The sequence below is a fragment of the Microcebus murinus genome, chromosome 10, assembly GCF_040939455.1.
Source record: "Microcebus murinus isolate Inina chromosome 10, M.murinus_Inina_mat1.0, whole genome shotgun sequence".
In the NCBI taxonomy this organism is placed as follows: Eukaryota; Metazoa; Chordata; class Mammalia; order Primates; family Cheirogaleidae; genus Microcebus; species Microcebus murinus.
The window spans coordinates 73,076,626-73,097,115 of record NC_134113.1 but is presented as its reverse complement, the minus strand read 5'-3'; the positions used below and the strand labels follow the sequence as shown (position 1 = coordinate 73,097,115).

Genomic DNA, 20,490 nt, shown 5'->3' with positions numbered 1-20,490 from the left:
CAATTAATTTCTTTCTATTTATAGTAGAGACGGGGTCTCGCTCTTGCTCAGGCTGGTTTCGAACTCCTGAGCTCGAGCAATCCGCCCGCCTCGGCCTCCCAGAGAGCTAGGATTACAGGCGTGAGCCACCACGCCCGGCCTACCATACTATTCTATATCAGGGACTTGAGCATCCACAGATTTTTGTATCCATGGAGTCCTCCTGGTATTAACTCCTTAGGGATACCAAGGGACAATTTGTGTGTGTGTGTGTGTGTGTGTGTGTGTGTAGGATGTACGTAGGCATACCTTGCTTTATTGCTCTTCAAAAATACTGCATTTTTTTACAGATTGAAGGTTTTTGGCAACCCTGCATCAAACAAGTCTGTCGGTACCATTTTTTCCAACAGCATATGGTGACTTTATGTCTCTGTGTCACATTTTGGTAATTACCGTAATATTTAAAAATTTTTCATTTTTATGTCTGTTATGGTGATCTGTGATCAGCGATCTTTGATGTTATTATTGTAATTGTTTTGGGGTATTCCAAACCATGCCCACATAAGATGGTGATCTTGATAAATGTGTGTGTTCTAACTGCTCCACCCACAGGTCACTCCACCTTCTGTCTCCCTCCTCTCAGGGCAATCGTATTCCCTGAGAGACAACAATATTGAAATTAGGCCAGTCAGTAATGCTACAGTGGCCGCTAAGTGTGCAAGTGAAAGGAAGAGTCACAGGTCTCTCACTTTAAATCAAAAGCTAGAAATGATTGAGCTTAGTGAGGAAGGCATGTGGAAAGCCCAGACGGGCCAAAATCTAGGCCTCTTGTGCGAAATAGTTAGCCAAGTTGTGAATGCAAAGGAAAAGTTCTTGAAGGAAATTAAAGTGCTCTTCCACTGAACACATGGATGATAAGAAAGTGTGAAGCAGCCTTATTGCTGATATGGAGAAAGTTTAAGTGGTGTGGATAGAAGGACCAGAACATTCCCTTGAGCCAAAGCCTAATTCAGAGCAAAGTCTTTACTTAACTTTCTTTAATTCTATGATGACTGAGAGGTGTGAGGAAGCTGCAGAAGAAAAGTCTGAAGCTAGCAGAGGTTGGTTCATGGAGTTTAAGGAAAGCAGCCATCTCCATAACATAAAGTGCAAGTGAAACAGCAGGTGTTGATGGAGAAGCTGCAGAAAGTTATTTAGAACTGCGGTCCCCAAGCTGCCCGGGTACTTGTCTGTGACCTGTTAGGAACAGGGCTGTGCATCACCGCCTGAGCTCTGCGCCTTCCCCCGGCCCCCTATGGAAAAATTGTCTTCCATGAAACTTAGGAACCAGGCCACACAGAGGGAGGTGAGCAGCGGGCGAGCGGCCAGGGAGCAAAGTCTCATCTGTATTTACAGCAACTACAGCTGCTCCCCATCACTCGCATCGCCGCCTGAGCTCCACCTCCTCCTTGTCCCCCCCATTCCATGGAAAAATTATCTTCCATGAAACTGGTGCCTGGGGCCAGAAAGTTTGGGGACCACTAATCTAGAAGAGGCAGCTGAGATCATTTATGAAGGTGGCTGCACTAAACAACAGATTTTCGGTGTATACAAAACAGTCTTATAGAAGAAGCCTTGTATTAACAGAAGAAGATGCCATCTAGGACTTTTCATAGCTAGAAAGGAGAAGTCAGTGCCTGGCTTCAAAGCTTCAAAGGACAGGCTAACTCTCTGTTAGGGGATATTGTAGCTGGTGACTTTAATGTTGAAGCCAGTGCCCATTTGCCATTTTGAAAATCCCAGGGCCTTTAAGAATGATGCTAAATTTACTGAGCGTGTGTTCCATAAATGGACAGCAAAGCCAGATGACAGCACATCTCTTCACAGCATGGTTTCCGCAATATTTTAGGCCACTGGTAAGACCTCCTATTCAGACAAAAGGTTCTCTTTCAAAATATTCCTGCTTGTTTACAATGAACTTGGTCACCCAAGTGCTCCGACGGACACGTACAAGGAGATGAATGTTGTTTTTATGCCTGCTAACACAACATCCATTCTGTAGCTAGCCCATGGATTACAGACTTTCTCGACTTTCATGTGTTAATATTTAAGAAATACATTTTGTAAGACCATAGCCACCATAAATAGTGATCCCGCTGATGGACCTGGGCAAAGCCAGTTAAAATCCTGGAAAGGATTCACCATTCTAGATTCACCCCGGGCCATGGGCCGGTACCGGTCTGTGGCCTGTTAGGAACCGGGATGCACAGTAGGAGGTGAGCAGGTGTGGGGAGCAAGTGTATTTACAGCTACTCTTTTTTTTTCTTTTTTTTTTTTGAGACAGAGTCTCACTTTGTTGCCCAGGCTAGAGTGAGTGCCGTGGCGTCAGCCTGGCTCACAGTAACCTCAGTCTCCGGGACTCAGCGATCCTACTGCCTCAGCCTCCCGAGTAGCTGGGACTACAGGCATGCGCCACCATGCCCGGCTGATTTTTGTATATATATTTTTAGTTGGTCAATTAATTTATTTCTATTTTTGGTAGAGACGGGGTCTCGCTCAGGCTGGTTTCAAACTCCTGACCTTGAGCAATCCGCCCGCCTCGGCCTCCCAAGTGCTAGGATTATAGGCGTGAGCCACCACGCCCGGCCTACAGCTACTCTTTATTGCTTGAGCTCTGCCTCCCCCATCCCCCCACCCCATCCTTGGAAAAATCGTCTTCCATGAAACTGGACCCTGGTGCCAAAAATGTTGGGAAGTGCTGATTTAGAAGATTCATGATTCATGGAAGGAGGTCAAAAATAGCAACGTGAATAGGAGTTGAGAAGAAGTTGATTCTGACTGCCCTGGATGACATTGAGGCGTACAAGACTTCAGTGGAGGCGGTAACTGCAGGTGTGGTGCAAATAGCAAAAGAACTAGAGTTAGAAGTGGAGCTTGAAGATGGGACTGAATAGCTGCAATCTCATGGCAAAACTTGAATGGATGGGGAGTTGCTTCTTATGGATGAACAAAGAAAGGGTTTCTTGAGACGAAATCTACTCCTGGTGAAGATGCTGTGGACATTGTTGAAATGACAATAAAAGATTTGGAGTAATTTATAAACTTAGTTGCTAAAGCAGTGACAAGGTTTAAGAAAACTGACTCCAATTTTGAAATGAATTCTGCTGTGAGTAACATGCCGTCAAACAGCATGGTGTGCTACAGAGAAATCTTTTGTGAAAAGAGTCAGTCGATGTGGCGAACTTCCTTATCTTATTTTTAAAAATCACCACAGGCCTCCCCCCGCCCACCCCCCAACTTCAGCAGCCACCACCCTGATCAGTCAGCAACCATCAACATTGCGGCAAGAACCTCCACCAGCAAAAACACTATGACTTACTGGAGGCTCAGGTGGTCATTAGTGTTATTTTAGCAATAAAGTATGTTTTGATTAAGGATGTACATTGTTTTAAAAGACACAATGCTATTGCACACTTGCTAGACTACAGGATAGTATATGCACTGGGAAACCCAAAGATTTGTGTGGTTTGCTTTATTGCGATATTCGCTTTGTTGTGGTGGTGTGGAATTGAACCCACAATATCCCCAAGTATGTTTGTATATGTGTGCATATGTATACATACACGTAGACATGAAGATTATATGGAATCAGCGCACAGGATTATGGGGACTGTCAAGTCCAAATCTGCATGGCGTGCCGGCAGGTTTAAGACCCTAGAGAGCCAACAGTGCAGATGAAGTCCAAAGGACATCTGCTGGAGAATTTCCTCTTGATAAGCTACTCTTTTTTATTCATGCCTTCAACTGATTGGATGAGGCCTGTGCACGGTATGGAGGGCAATCTTCTTTACTCAGAGTTCCCTGATTTAAATGTTGATCTCATGCAAAAACACTCTCCTAGTTGACATCTATAATACAGTTAAGGCCGGGCGAGGTGGCTCACGCCTGTAATCCTAGCTCTCTGGGAGGCCGAGGCGGGCGGATTGCTCAAGGTCAGGAGTTCAAAACCAGCCTGAGCAAGAGCGAGACCCCGTCTCTACTATAAATAGAAAGAAATTAATTGGCCAACTGATATATATATATAAAAAAATTAGCCGGGTATGGTGGCGCATGCCTGTAGTCCCAGCTACTCGGGAGGCTGAGGCAGAAGGATCACTCGAGCCCAGGAGTTTGAGGTTGCTGTGAGCTAGGCTGATGCCACGGCACTCACTCTAGCCTGGACAACAAAGCGAGACTCTGTCTCAAAAAAAAAAAAAATACAGTTAACAATCATACCTCCCTACGGAATGTGCCACAGCTAGGCCTTCCCACCCCTAGAACTTCTCTCAAAATATGGTATTTTTAGCTAAATATGTTTTATTAGGTATAAATCCTCAAACCTATTTGAGTCAAATAAACTAATAGATAAGAAAGGTCTTTAAATACTGTGAAGCAGTCACAAATGCAAGGAATTTAGGGTGGTGGTGAGCCAAGAGGGTGTGGGTAGAGGTTATTGTCATTGTGTGGACTGTCACCTGTCGTGAGGATTACTATTTGGCGAGAGAACAATAAGCCCTTTTTTCATTTTGTGCTTGGAATGTATGTTACTGTATACAGAGCAGTGGGGGGGGGGTCTTCTTGGAACCTCCTATTAAGTCCAGAGGAAAATTCTGTCTTCATTCTCGGGGACAGTGGCTTGTGGAACCTTAGGATCCCTGGCTCTAGTACCCCAACCATTGGAGCTTTCTGACCTTCTCTTCCTGCTGCTGAGTCTTCAGAGGACTTAAACCCAGTGGTTGACGAATTCGATATAATGGAAGTTAATATAGTAGTAGCTACTGTTGAACTTGAACCATATTGTCTCGTATAAACCTTGGGGGAATCTAATACAGTGGAGGGGGTAGTTATGTTGCTCCTCTTACAGATAGAACAACCACAATCTTAAGACTTCTACTCCGTGTTTAGCATATAGGTGCTTAATAAATATTTGATTTTAAAATAAACCCTGTCCTAACAACTCTGTATTCGTTCTCTTTCCTCTTTGATTTTTTTCTTTTTCTTTTTTTGGTCTCCTATATGAAGAATGTTATGTTGTTTTTAAGAGAAATTATTAGTAAGTAAATAGAATTTAGATCTCATCCTTGAGGAATTTTTAACAGAGATTAATGTTATCCTAATATCAGAGTGAAAATAGACTGCTTAATACAAAATACCATCCGACACGTTTTAAAGTAGAGAACCTTCCTATTACTTAGACTTTTCATTCCAGAGAGCAAGCCTTTCTTTAACTTGCAAAAGAGGTGGTGTTTTTCTTTCCCAGTACTCTGTTAATAGCAAAATGTTCATTAATTAAAAATAGCTGCTCGATACAGGAAACAGCTCATGTAGCAGCTTCTGACGCTGTTCTAAAAACAGATGTGAGCTCCTTGAGTGCTAGAAAAGAATGAGCACTGAAAACTGAACAAATTCAGGTAAAGTCTGCTTTAAGAAAGATCCACGTGTCTTTATTTTAATGTTTTCCTGGTTATAAAAGAATTATGTGTTCACTATTTTAAAATATTACAGTAAAATATTATGTAGAAAGTGAAAATCTCCCCCAGTTTGTAGCATCTCTTTAGTCTGTTGGTTTCTAGCAGATTTCTTAGTGCATATACAAATACAAACAGCATATACTTATTTTAAAAATAGAATTGTACTGTTTTTTTCAACTTGTTTTTTTTATTTCTATATATTAGACATTTTCCACATCATTCTTTTAACATTCTCTTCCTTTATTTTTATTGTCTTTTTAAAAAGGCAGCGTAGTAGTTTACTATAATTTCTTTAAATCAGTTTTCTACTAATAGAATTGTAGGTCGATACCCTTTTATTTAAAAACTTTTTTTTCCCTCTTGGATGTTATTGTTTCTAGAGCAGATACACTTGTCATTGAACAAATTTACCAAAAGTAACATATTAGTAGTGTAATATATTGAGATTTTACTATGCATCTAGAACTTTTCTAAGAACTATCCTGTGGGAATTAGAAGAACAATTCTCCCATTTTATGAGGGAGTTGCTGTTATCGTCCCTCCTCTGGAGAAGCAGAAAGTGTTCCAAGTTCCCTGCGTGCCATGTTGGTACTCCCTAGGATGAACTGAAAGATGGGGGTGCCTGGGTCAGACAGGTGAGAGCCCCTTAAATCCAAAGAAGCAAGAAGGACCCCCCAAGAGGGGACTCCCACTGCCTCAGTGTGAGGGAGAGCAGCGCTTATGTGTTCTGGTTAGAGTCACCGAAGTTTAAATATCTGCTGGTTGCCATGACAGGTTTTGGAAAACCTGTTGCCTTAACCCTCTGAGTGCCTTGAAGATTCATTTCCTGAGCTATTGCCACAAATTGTTTGGTGTAGTCCTTGCTGACTTCCAAATTCTGGTGTGAATTTAACTGGATGCACAGGGCCTCTCCTCAGACCGGTCTGTACCCGTGTGCCTTACCAAACACCAGGAGTTGCCAGCTGAGGCTGAGATGTCCCATCCTTGGCTGTTCCTCCCCGATGGCCTTTGTTAGCTCTGCTCAGCGTTTTGTCTCGTAAATGGAAACTTTAAATTTTTGTCAATATGAATTGCTTAGACTCTGTGATGGTTAATTTTAGGTGTCAATTTGACTGGATTAAAGAATGCATAGAGACCTGGTGACACATTTCTTATGGGACTGTCTGTGAGGATGTGTCCAGAGGGGTTTGGGTTTGAGTGGGTAAGATCTGATCTCTCTCTCTCTCTCTCTGAGCACCATCCAAACGGCCGGGGGCCTGGGTAGAACAAAAAAGGCAGAGAAAAGATGATTCCCCCTGGCCCCCAGCCATTCTCTCTCTCTCCCCCCCCTTTCTCTCCCTCTTCCTCTCTGTCTTCTCCCTCCTCTTCTGGAGCTGGAACACTCTTCTTCTCCTTCACTTGGACATCAGAACTCCAGGCTCTTCCGGTTGTGCACTCCAGGACTTACATCAGTGCCCCCCTCTTCTCCCTCCCAAGGTCTCAAGCCTTTGGTCTCAGACTGAGAATCACACCATTGGCTTTCCTGGTTCTAAGGCTTTGAGACTTGGACTGAGCCAGGCTACTGATATCCTGGTCTCCAGCTTGGAGCCAGCCAGCCTATCATGGGACTTCTCGGACTCTACAGTCATGGGAGCCAATTCTCCTAACAAATCCCCTCTCACTGTCTACATCTACTTAATTGGTTCTATCTCTCTGGTTTTTGTTTTTTTTTTTTTTTTTTTTGAGACAGAGTTTCACTCTGTTGCCCGAGCTAGAGTGCTGTGCCATCAGCCTAGCTCACAGCAACCTCAAACTCCTGGGCTCAAGCAATCCTCCTGCCTCAGTCTTCTGAGTAGCTGAGACTACAGTATGCACCACTATGCCCAGATAATTTTTTCTATATGTTTTTAGTTGACCAGCTAATTTCCTTCTATTTTTAGTAGAGATGGGGTCTCACTCTTGCTCTGGCTGCTCTTGAACTCCTGAGCTCATACGATCCACCTGCCTTGGACTCCCAGAGTGTGCTAGGATTATAGGCATGAACCACCATCCCCGGCCAGTTCTGTCTCTCTGGAAAACCCAAATACAGACTTTAAGAAAAGTCTCCTGAGACTTAGAAGGCTGGTTTCATTTTGTTTAAATGTTAAATTGATCCCAGGTATAATATGTTAAGTTTTCAGAAGAAATAAAAGGGTTATTCCTCATTACATTTCTTCGTAAGTAACTAGTCTATTGTGAAGTTTAAAATATCGCCAAAGGGGACCTCTGTTTTGGGTATTTATTTATTTATTTATTTTTTGAGACAGAGTCTCACTTTGTTGCCCAGGCTAGAGTGAGTGCCGTGGCGTCAGCCTAGCTCACAGCAACCTCAAACTCCTGGGCTCAAGCAATCCTCCTGCCTCAGCCTCCCAAGTAGCTGGGACTACAGGCATGTGCCACCATGCCCGGCTAATTTTTTCTATATATGTATTAGTTGGCCAATTAATTTATTTTTATTTATAGTAGAGACGGGGTCTCGCTCTTGCTCAGGCTGGTTTCGAACTCCTGACCTCAAGCAATCCGCCCGCCTCGGCCTCCCAGAGTGCTAGGATTATAGGCGTGAGCCACCGCGCCCGGCCTGTTTTGGTTATTTATTGCAGTGTAATAAACCACTTCAAAACTTAGTAGCTGGCCGGGCGCTGTGGCTCACGCCTGTAATCCTAGCTCTTGGGAGGCCGAGGCGGGCGGATTGCTCAAGGTCAGGAGTTCAAAACCAGCCTGAGCAAGAGCGAGACCCCGTCTCTACTATAAATAGAAAGAAATTAATTGGCCAACTGATATATATATAAAAAAATTAGCCGGGCATGGTGGCGCATGCCTGTAGTCCCAGCTACTCGGGAGGCTGAGGCAGAAGGATCACTCGAGCCCGGGAGTTTGAGGTTGCTGTGAGCTAGGCTGACGCCACGGCACTCACTTTAGCCTGGGCAACAAAGCGAGACTCTGTCTCAAAAAAAAAAAAACAAAAACAAAAAAAAACAAAAAAAAACAAAAAACTTAGTAGCTTAAAACAGCAATTTATTTTATTTTATTTTTATAAATTCTATTTTATTTTCTGAGACAAGGTCTCATTCTGTTTCCCAGGGTATAGAGTGCAGTGGCATCATAATAGCTCACTGCAACCTCAAATGCCTGGGCTCAAGACAACTTCCTGCCTCAGCCTCCTGAGTAGCTGCGACTATAGGTGTTTGCCACCAGGCCTAACTAATTTTTCTATTTTTTGTAGAGATGGGGTCTCACTATGTTGCTCAGGCCAAAGAACAGCAGTTTATTATCTCTCCTGATTCAGTGGGCTGCCCCAGCAGTTGTTCTGTTTCTTGTTGTGGTGGTTGGGTGCTAGAATGGCTGTGGTCCTCTGAGACTTGGATGGGAGCTCAGCTGTGCCCCAGTGGCTGCTTGGATCATCTGTGGATTGGTGTCTGGCTTTTCAAAAGGCAGACAGCGGATGCTGCCCTAACAGTTAAGAGCTAGGCCCAGAACTGGCCCAGCATCATTTCTGCCATATGCTAATGGTCAGAGCAGTAATAAACCCAGCCCATAGTCAGTACGGGAAGGAACTAAACAAGGATGTAAATGCCTGGAAGTGTGCTTCATTTGGGATGATCACCAAAATAGCAACTGATCATAGCGTGCTGTCTGGCCCCTCTCCGTGCTCGGTATACAGCCCACATAAGCCCGCTCCATTACTGTACCAGCTTCACAAGTCCAGGTTCTCATCATCTCAATCATGTCCAGGTGCAGAGAAAGCTCCCTGGGTGCAGCTCGTGCAAACTGAACACCTATGACCTAAAGGGACAAGTCACTTGGCCCCACTTCCACTCTCCACTCAACATACAATGGTGATTCAGGGACAGGAAAATTGCAATAGACACTCTCCTTCAGAAAGCTGGTAGGGGCTTTGAAGAAATCAGAACCCTGATACACTGCTGGTGGGAATGTAAAATTATGCAGTCACTTTGGAAAACAGTCTGGGTAGTTCCTTAAAAGGTTAAACACAGAGTTATCATAAGAGCCAGCAATTCTATACATAGGCATATACTCAAGAAATGAAAGTATATCTACACAAAAACTTACACATGAATGTTTATAGCAGCAATATAATAGTCAAAAGGTGGAAATAACCGAAATCATCCATCAGTTGGATACATAAAAAGTGGTATGTCCATACAGTGGAATATTTTTTTCGACCATAAAAAGTAATGGAGTACTGCTACCTGCTGCAGTGTGGATGAACCTTGAAAACATGCTAAGTGAAAGAAGCCCGTCACAAAAGACTGCATATCATTTACAGGAAATGTCCGAGACAGGCAAATCTATAGAGACAGAAAGTAAATTAGTGCGGTGGCTTAGGGCTTGGGAGTGATAGCCAAATGTATTGGTTTCTTTCTTTCTTTTTTTTTTTTTAAAGATAAGCTCTATTGCTCGGCTAGAGTATAGTGGCATCATCACAGCTCACTGCAACCTCAAATTCCTGGTCTACAGCAATCCTCCTGCCTCAGCTTTCTGAGAGTAGCTGGGACTACAGGTGTGCTCTACCACATCTGGCTAATTTTTCTATTTTTTGTAGAGATAGAGACCAGCTCAGGCTGGTCTCGAACTCCTGGCCTCCAGTGATCCTCCTGCTTTGGCCTCCCCGGGTGCTAGCATTACAGGCATGAGCCATCGTGCCTGGCCCATAGATTTCTTTATGATGCAATGAAAATGTCTAAAATTGACTGGTTGTATGTATCTGTGAATGTAGTAAGAACTTTTAAATTATAAACATTAAATGGGTGAAAGATATGGTATAAGAATTATACCTCAATAAAAAGTAGAAGGCAGGAGGTGGGAATGGGAGGCACATAGCAGTCATCAGTCCATAGCAGTTCTAACATTCAGCTAGATGTGTGTCCTTGTTTAGGAGCCAGTTCGCTACTTGAGTGGTTCTCTGTTGCTGTCATCTCCATCCTCTCAGCTCTTTGCTATGTCTTCTGAATCTTCTTTCTTTTCCTCCAGAAGTGGCCTATGTTTTTAGTCTCTTCCTGCCTGAATAAGGGCCCTGATATTTTTCATTTTGAACTGGCACCATCTTATTAGTTCAGGCTGATGGTGCTTTTACTGATTACATTTCTCTGAAAAAAAACGTTGTGGGTTTTCCCATGAATCTCTTGGGGTTCACAACATTAGATAAAAAAACTACTCTCACAAATCTCTTGAGACAGGGCTTCTCGATCGTTACCGTGGACTGCCTTTAAGTCAGAATGTTGTATCAGATTGATTATCTTAGAAGCTGTACTCTCTGGTTCAGATAATTCTTCAAAGCCTTTTGGTCTAGCTCTGTGATTCAGAAAGCATGGTGTCTGCAGCGGCAGCATTAGTATCACCTGGAAACTTACTGTGGAGGTCAGATGCCATCCTAGGCTTGCTAAATGAAAAACTACGAAGGTCTGGCCCAGCAATCACGGTTTTGATAAACTCCCCAAATGGGTCCGATGCACCCAAAGTTACAGTAGAATCACAGGAATTGAAAGGAGCAACCACCTAAAATCTTGATGAGGTCTCCTTGAGGTCTTCCCACCTCATCCTTGAGGCTGCATTCTACTGGCAGCACAGGATCTGGTCTTCGCCCTGACCCATTTTCTTTCTTTGAGGGGCTTTAGCTTAGATGCTGAAATGAGGAAGTGTTTTATTTTTGAACCCATCTTATCCAGCTTCTTTATATTTCCTCTAAATTCTGCTTTTAAGCAGGAACCACATAGTTCCCTTTTTTTTTTTAGCTCTTCTCACAACTCCTGTATTTTATTATAGGCAGCTAAGTAAAATAAGCCATTTGGAACTTTCAGCATTCTTCCTGGAATTCCCCTTAGTGAAATGAGTTCATTAGATTCCCTTTCTATCTTCCACATTGCTGCATGATATGGATCTGCTCATTTTTCTTAGGTCCCCATTTCTTCAGCCACTCACGACATTTCTATACTGTTTTTCAAATCATCACCAGTAGTCTTCCAGCTTTTGTCTATCACCTGTACCCAAAGCCAGTACATATTTGTGTTTTTGTTAGAGTAGGGCCTGAGTTCTGGTACTAGTTTTGTTTTGGTTATCTAATGTTGCATAACAAATCATCCCCAAATCTAATGGCTTAAAACGATTATTGTCTTATACTCTTGCAGTTTGGCCAGAGTTTGGTAGGGATGGCTCATTTCTGATCTATGTGATGGTAGCAATTACATGACTGGAAAGTTGTTGCCATCAGCTGGGATTTTAGCTGTCTACCAGGGTCTTGATTCTCCTCCATTTCAGGGCTTTCTGATGCATATGGTTGCTTCGAACTTCTTACAACATGACAGCTAGACTCTAGAAAGTAGGAAGGAAAAGTTGACAGGCCTCTTAAAGATTCATCTCTGAATTAGCAGAATGGCATTTGTGTTCTTTTCTATTGGACCAACCAGTTGTAGGCCCAGTGTAGATTCAAGGAGGTGGAGAAATAGACTCCACCTCTTAGTGGGAGCAGTGACAAAATTTGTGGTTATCCTTAACCCAGTAAAATCTATTAGTTTTTATCCAACAGTAAAGATGCTCTTGGATTAAGGTTATGAGTCGGTGAAAAGTAATTGTTTACTACTTGAAAAAACATTTGACGATCTGAAAGGAAGTTAAAAGACAACATTGACATATAAAGAGCCTCCCTTGGTATCTGTTTTGTAGACATTTTAAATGTTATATTTCACAGATGGAGAAATCATTTTTTGTAGAATTAAGTTTTAAAATTCCTCAACAGAATAATACTCTGTAGCACCTTTGGTTGTGTCAAGACGTGTGTGACAGATAAATGTGAATGCATTTATACTTCTTTATCTGATCTTAGCAGGGAACTATTTATTTTTAATAAAGGTTGCCTTTTAAATGCAGAGAAATAGTCCTCCTTCCACAGCACTTGTCCTCAAAATAGCAACTAAATGTTGTTTAAGAGTTATGAACAAGGGAAGACAGAATCTGGATGCATTGTAGAAATGACTGTGGTAAACCAAGAGGGTGAATAATGGGATGAAAGAATCCCCAGGCTTTTTACTACTTGGAACTTCTGTGAGCAGCTGTTTCCAGATTGGTAGGAGAGGACAAAACAGGTGGCAGCAGAGGCCGCCTCAGCTTTTGCTCGAATCATCTATTAGCTTTGCTCATGCAGCATAGTACATGGCTTCCTGAATTTGTTACGTGCTTAGGAAATTTACAGGTAAATTTCCCTGTATCCAATTCAGAGTGCCATTTAGAAGAAAAAAACAAATTACTGCTGCTCTGTTACAATAGCGACTCAACAGACTTTATTTCCATCTTTGAGTTTTAAAATCCATAGAATCTGACTAGTATTAAGTCTTTGGTCTTTATTTCCTGTTTTTGGCTTATTATTGTATTTTTGGTTTAATGCTTTTGGGTTTTGTTGTACTTTTGTTTTTATTAGAGACAGGGTCTCACTGTGTTGCTAAGGCTGAGTTTGAACTCCTGGGGCTCAAGCGATCCTTCCCAGTAGCTGGGACTATGGGTGTGTGCCAGTAAGTTGTAGTTACATATCGAAATAATATATTCTTTCTTCGATATGATTGTTTGTAAAATGATGGAGCAACCCCTATTTGCCCTTACTTTCAGTTTTACTCTCCTACACCCAAGTGTAGTTATCAAGTATGACCAATGGTGTGTTTTCTTCTTTTTCTCTCCATCTCTCTTCTTGGTTTTTCTATTTGTTTTTCTTTTCTGTCCTGCTTGTACCTTACCAAGACTGGCGGAGTGGACACGTTTAGGGATGAGCTTATGGGTGGTGTGCATGTGGCATGACTGTGATTGTGATACATGGTGTATGATTCTGTGTGAAGAATACTTCTAGCTTCTTCTCGATGTTGTCCATCGCAGTGCCAAACTTCCATGGCATGATACTGACAGTTTAACAGTGATGCCCATACTCTTGGTGTGAAGAAATGATTTCCTTCAATAGCTCCACAAAGTATCATTTCATTTGCTTTGGGATATGCTATGCACTCATGAATCCATCAAGCAATTATTCTGTGTAAACTAGTGAAGTGTGAACTAGGAGATAGAGGTGAACGGGAAATGGTCACTGTAACTGGCACCTTAGTCTCCAGTCTTCATATTCTTCTTTCATAGTCTGATTTGAAAGCCAGACATGGTTTTCTGAAGGCTCAGATCATACTTTTGTAGATTGTTGGGTAGGGGGTCTCCGTGTTTTTGGTCCTCTCCTGCCTTCACACCTACCTATACTTCAGTCACAGGACCTTATGTTAATAGGACCTTATTTCAGGGCCTGTAAAATCTACTGTGTGTTCTATTTTAAACTCCTATTGTTAAGAATGTATTCTTATATATAATGTTTAACTTATCCTTTATTTCCCTTTAGTAGATACATATCTTTCTGATTACCTTCCAAGTTTTTTCACAGACTTCTCATTGTTGGGCTAATTAGTATTCATCTCCTAAAGATTTTTCTCATACACCCCACTTTTCCCCATAGCGTTACTAAATTGTCCAAATAGTTACATACATTTAGTATTCAACAGAATTACTTTTTCCAGTTAACCTTCTCTCTATAGATATCTAAGCAGCAAAGTTCATCAGGTATCATTTTTCTACTGTTAATTCTTAAAAAATATAATCTATGAAATAATTTAAAAGTTGGAAAGGATCTTGGAAATTATATAATTTAGAGCCCTTGCAAGTATCTATTTGCACAATTATTGTACATGGTAATGTATAAGCTTGATACATAGAATAAAGATAATTTAGAAATGGGGGAAAACAATACTGTATATAAATAGAGGATACTTATTCTGTCCTTTATACTCCATCTGTCTTCAATACTGTTTAATGACAAAATTCCCTGACAAAATTTAATTTGTTCATAAATTGTGTAAAGCCTGTTTTTTGTTGCTGTATTTTTTGAGACAGTGTCTCACTGTCTCCTCAGCTAGAGTACAGCGGCATCATCATAGCTCACTGGAACCTCAAACTCCTGAGCTCAAGGGGATCTTCCTGCCTCAGCCTCCTGAGGAGCTGGGACTACAGGTGTGTGCCACTGCGCCTAGCTAGTTTTTTCTATTTTTGGTAGAGATGGGATCTCCCTCTTGCTCCAGGCTGGTCTTAAACTCCTGAACTCAAGCGATCCTCCTGACTCATCCTTCCAGAGTGCTAGGAATGCAGGAAAGACCCACTGCACCTGGCCTGTAAAGCCTGTTTTTCAGCATATTCTGCTTATTTGTCTCAAATAAATTTCTCTTCTCTTCTCTTCTCTTCTCTTCTCTTCTCTTCTCTTCTCTTCTCTTCTCTTCTCTTCTCTTCTCTTCTCTTCTCTTCTCTTCTCTTCTTCTCTCTCTTCTTTCTTTTCTTTTCTTTTTTCTTTCTTTCTTTCTCTTCTTTCTCTTTCTCTCTCTTTCTCTCTTTCTCTTTTCTTTCTTTCCTTTTGCTTTTTCCTTTCCTTTCCCTTTCTTTTTCCTTTCCTTCTTTCTTTCACTTTAGTTAACCAAGATTATTTTGACTCCCAAAATTTGTTTGGAATGCCACTTTTTATTTTGATACTCTTACAAGCTATTCCTAGTTCATCATTCAGGTTGTTTTTTAAAATGATATACCTACAAAATGCTGATGAAAGAAATCCAAGGTCTATATAAATGAAGGGGAGAGGGGCAGAGCAAGGTGGCAGAGTTCTCTCCGGTGATTGTTCCCCACAGAAACATCCATTGAACAACTATCTACATGTAAAAATACCTTCCATAAGAGCTAAGAAACCAGATGAGAGATATCAGTAGTACCTTGTTGTGGCACAGTGATAAGAAAACCCCAGGCAGCACAGCTTGCAGAGCTATACTGTTTGCTTGGGGCAAAAAGTGGGAAGTAAGCATAGGACTTTGCCTTGTGCCCTGCCACAGTAAAACCCAGCATTCAGCAGACCCCATGGCCCATATTCTGGGTTGGTACTTGTAGACTGTATCTTTTGACCTGTCCTGGTGGCAATTGGGATCATATAGCCCCGGGCTTTAGGCTCATGTGGTGAACTTGATCTGTGACTGGGACCACCAGCTGGCTGATGTGAGCAGCCTGCAGGCCTCAGAAGTCCTGGGCTTCTAGCCTACCTTAGCACTGCACGTACCTGTTGTAGCAGGTTTCAGGCTTCTAGTAGTGTTCTGGCCACAGCTACCCTGGGCTTTTGCCTATGCCCCAGTGCTTTGCCAGGTGTATCTAATTCCCTGGATTCTGGCAGTGCCCTGCTGGCGCAACTGTCCCAGGCTTCTGGTGCTTTCCAGCGCTGTGCTTGTCACAGGGCTTTCCCAGACAAAGCCAGTCTGTGAAGACCAGAATAAGTGATTACTTTTTCAAATATACAGACTTTGACCGCAGGATCAGAGAAACATGACATCACCAAAAAGACAAAATGAGGTGCCAGTGAATGACCCTAAAGAAATGGAGATGTGTGTGCTACCTTGTAAAGAATTCAATATAACTGTTTTAAGGAAGCTCTGAACTTTTGTAAAATTCAGAGGAAACAATTCAATGAAATGAGGAAAACAATAAGTGACCAGAATGAGAAATTTAAGAGAGATGGAAACAATAATAATTAGGTAGAAATCCTGGAGCTAAAAAAAATTACAGTGAACAAAGTGAAAAATGCAATAGAGAGTATCAATAGCAGAATTGATCAAGCAGAAGAATCTGTGAACTCAAAGACAGATTATTTGAAAATATGCAGTCAGAGGAGAAAAAAGGAATGAAGAATGATTATAGGATTTATGGGATAGCATCAAAAGAGCAAATGTTTGAGTCTACTAGTTCTTGAAGGAGAAGAAAAAAATAAGAGGATAGAAAGCTTATTTAAAGAAATAGTAGTATGTTACTTTCCAAACCCGGATAAAGATGCAAATATCTAGGTTCAGGAAGGTCAAACATCTCTAATCAGATTCAGTCCAAATAAGACTAGCTCAAGACATAATCAAACCATCAAAGATCAAAGAGAAGATCCTGAAGACAGCAAAAGAAAAGAAGCAAATAATGTATTAGACTTCCAACGAGGCTTGCAACAAACTTTTCAGCAGAAACTTTACAGACCAGGAGAGAGATGGATGGTATATTTAAAGCGCTGAAGCAGAATGCCTGCCAAGCAAGAATACTGTGCCTAGCCAATCTACCCTTCAAAAATGAAGGAGAGATAAAGACATTCTCAGAAAAACAGGCATAAGCTGGAGAAGATCATCACCACCAGACTTTTCAAAAATAAATCTAAAAGGGAGTTTTTGAGGCTCAAAGAAAAGGATGCTAATGAGTAACACAAAAACATCTGAAAATATAAAATTCACTGGTAAAAGTCAAATTCAGAATACTCTAATACTGTAATGGTGGTGTATAAATTACTTATAACTTCAGTATGAGGGTTGAAAGACAAAACTATTAAAAATAACAGCTGTAATAATTTGAGGGACATACAATATACAAAGATGTAAACTTCAACATGAAAAATTCAAAATGAGGGGAGTAAATAGACATACAGTATTCATGGATCGGAAGACTCATTCAGTAAATATGTCAGTAATCCTAAATTGATGTATAGGTTTAACATAATTCCTATAAAAATTCTAGCAAGATTTTTAAAGTATAGACAAAATATTCTGAAGTTTACATAGAAAGGCAAAGTATCCAGAACAGCTTACAGTTTTGAAAAACAAATAATGTGGGTAGAACCACTCTATCCAATTTTAAGATTTATTATGTGGTTACAGTCATCAAGACTATGGTATTAGAAGAGAGATAGACAAATAAAGGAATCAAAATAAAGGAATGCAAATACAGTAAAGTGATCTTTGACAAAGGTCCAAAAAATATTAGTTGAGGAAGGATGGTCTTTTCAACAAATGATTGTAGAGCAACTGGATATCCATGGACAAAAACATAAACCTCAACCTACACCAGGCCCTGCACAGAAATTAGCTCATAGTAGATCATTGATTTAAGTGTAAAACATAAAACTGTAAAGCTTTTATAAGAGACTTAGGAGAATATCTTCAGGACCTGTGGCTTGGCAAGAAGTTCTTAGCCATGACACCAAAAAGCATGATCCATCAAAGAAAAAATTGATAAATTGAATTTCATTAAAATTGTTTTAAAAAGTCTGTTGAAAAGGTAAAAAGACAAGGTATAAACTGGAAAAGAAAACATTTGGAAGCCCTATGTTTGACAAAGAACTCAATCTAGAATATATAAAGAAATTTCAATAATTAATACTAAAAAAAACTTCAATTTAGTAAATGGGCTAACATTTTACCACAAAGGATATATAGAGAACAAATAAAAATAAGCACATGTAGACACTTATCATTGCAGCCAGTAGTTGTATTTTTGTGCATTTATCCCAGAGGAGAGTTAGAGCCACATGAAAGTCTGTATATGAATGTCCATAACAGTGTTATTTGTAATAGCTGAAAACTATAAATGAGCAAATGTTCTTTAAAACGTGAATGGCTTAACTAACTCTGGTGCAGCTACACAATGGAATTCTATGCAGTAGGAAAAAGGAATATGCTATTGGTAACCTGCAAGAACTTGAATGAATCTCAAGAGCATTATGCTGAGTGAGAAAAATAATCTCAGAAAGTCCTATACTGTGATTCCACTTACATAATGTTTGGTAAATGACAATATGGTAGAGATTGGGGACAGATTAGTGGCTGCCAAGTATTAGGGATGGTGGGAGAAGGGTGTTGAGTGTGACTAAAGTGGTAGCACAGGGGCACTCTGTGAGAACAGGATCATCTATATCTTGATCATGGTAGCGGTTACACAAATCTATGCATGTGATAAATTGGTGTAGAAGTAAACACATTGTACCAACGTCAACGCCCAGTTTTGATACTGTACTACAGTTATAGAAGATGTAATTATCAAAGGAAACTGGTTAAAGGCTACAGTGGACCTCTGTACCATTTTTGCAACTTCCCATGAATCTATAATTATTTCAAAAGAAAAAGTTAAAGATACACCCAAACTTCAGACTTACCCTGTCCACTAGCCACAGCTTGCTTTACAAATAAACATCTAGGCCTGGCGCACTGGCTCCTGCCTACAATCCTAGCACTCTGGGAGGCCAAGGTGGAAAGATGGCTTGAGGTCAGGAGTTTGAGACTAGCCTCAGCAAGAGGGAGAACCCATCTCTACAAAACATAGAAAAATTAGCCAGGCGTGGTGGCGTGCACCTGTATGCCCAGCTACTTGGGGGAGGGTGAGGCAGGAGGATCACTTAAGCCCAGGGAGTGTGAGGTTGCAGTGAGTTACAGTGACAATACTGCACTCTATTCTGGACAAGAGTGAGACCCTGTCTCCAAAAATAAATAAAAATGAACATCTAAATTAAATAAAGTTAATTTCAGTTCTTTGATCACATGAGCCATGTTTGAAGTGCTCATGTAAGCTACCTTATAGCACAGACCTGAAAGATTTCCATTACCACAGAAATTTCAATTGGACAGTTTGCTTCAGACAAATCTCTCTACAATGCCAATTACCATGTGTTTTGTACCTATGTGCATTTCTTAGAGAACTATCTCAAACTTATAAATCAAAAGAATAATCTTGTAAAATTAAATAGAAGAAATGGATTTAACATGCATTTTTAAAAGCACTGTGATATTTGAGGCAGCATCCCATATTTTAATATGAAAAGGAAATGGAACATTTGCTTCATGTTTGAAATTGGAATAAGGTTTTTTTCCTTATCTGCAAAAGCAGTTGCTGTTTTTTCCATAATCACAGTAGAGTATATATATATGTGAGATAGGCAAAATAGGGAAGATAGAGAGGTAGAGAAAAGAGAAATCAGCATGAAAAATATTTTGAGTATCCCAAACTTTTTATGGCCATTTTCTGTTTTTCAGTAACCAGTTTACCCCTAGTAGCTTATTACCATTGCAGAGGAAGCGTGGTTTTGCAGCCAGACCTAAACCCAGAATTCTATTTCTGGCTCAGAGTGACCTTGAGGAAGTAACACATTTACTCTTCTCATTTTCACAGCCAATACACAAATTAAGATAAAAGCAACAATTGCAAGCTGTGTTATTCTATGATAAAATGATCTCACTATTCCTGGTTATGTGCAAAATAATTTACTTAAAAGTAGATTATTATAAATACAGTTTTGAAGCATTTAGTTATGAAAAGAGTCACATGAAATAGAAAAGAGGAAGTTTACCAGGCATAAAAAGTTTTAGGTTTTGAGTTTGGGGCGTGGGAGTACAAGAGTACAAAGACATAGGATAAGAGTTTTTATTCATCCTAGGTTAATTTGACAGAAGTTCTGGAGGATAAGCAGATTTGCTGCACTTTAGAGATTAGATGTTGAAGTTAGGTAGCCTAAGATTTGCATCCCAGCTCTGCCATTTAGTCTTTGGAAAGTTAACTTTCTCAGTTATAGATGATCTATAGATGGTCTCAGTTTCACCACCTAGTATCATTTTTTTGTTAGGGTTGTTATTTACATGGTCCTTAGCAAGTTAAGTATATAGCTGTACTTACCAATGGTAATTTTCATTTTAACGAGGCATAAGTATAATGAAGGCGGTGCTAGGAACAGATAACCAGCTTAGCTTACTCTCCTTTTATGAAGCTTTATTTTTAGCCACATAATGATTTTTTTAGAGGGAGGGTACTGATTTTCGCTTTATAACAAATTGGTTAAAATAGTGGTTTCTAAAGCCATTCTGAAATTTAAACATATGTGTATGACTAAAATGGTCAAAAGCACTTGATGTAAAGCCAAGAGAGGGATAAGTCTGTTCTTATAAAATCTAGCAGGCCAAGATATAAACGGTGAACTCAGAAAAATGGCACCCATTCATGAGAGAGATTTTTATTTCTATGTAATCCCCGCTACATGTTTCTACAGCCATATCCACACAATATCTGAATGAACAGTGAAAATAGCTGATTATAAAGCTATGTAAAAATTTACAGTGTACAATGTCAAATCGTCAAAACATTCTGCATA

The 20,490-nt window shown here is 40.5% G+C and overlaps 1 protein-coding gene across 1 annotated transcript in view; it reads left to right on the top strand.

The window, feature by feature from the left end:
- FGD4 (FYVE, RhoGEF and PH domain containing 4) overlaps positions 1-20,490 on the top strand; it is a 224,276-nt gene that overhangs the window by 54,250 nt on the left and 149,536 nt on the right. The window lies entirely within an intron of this gene.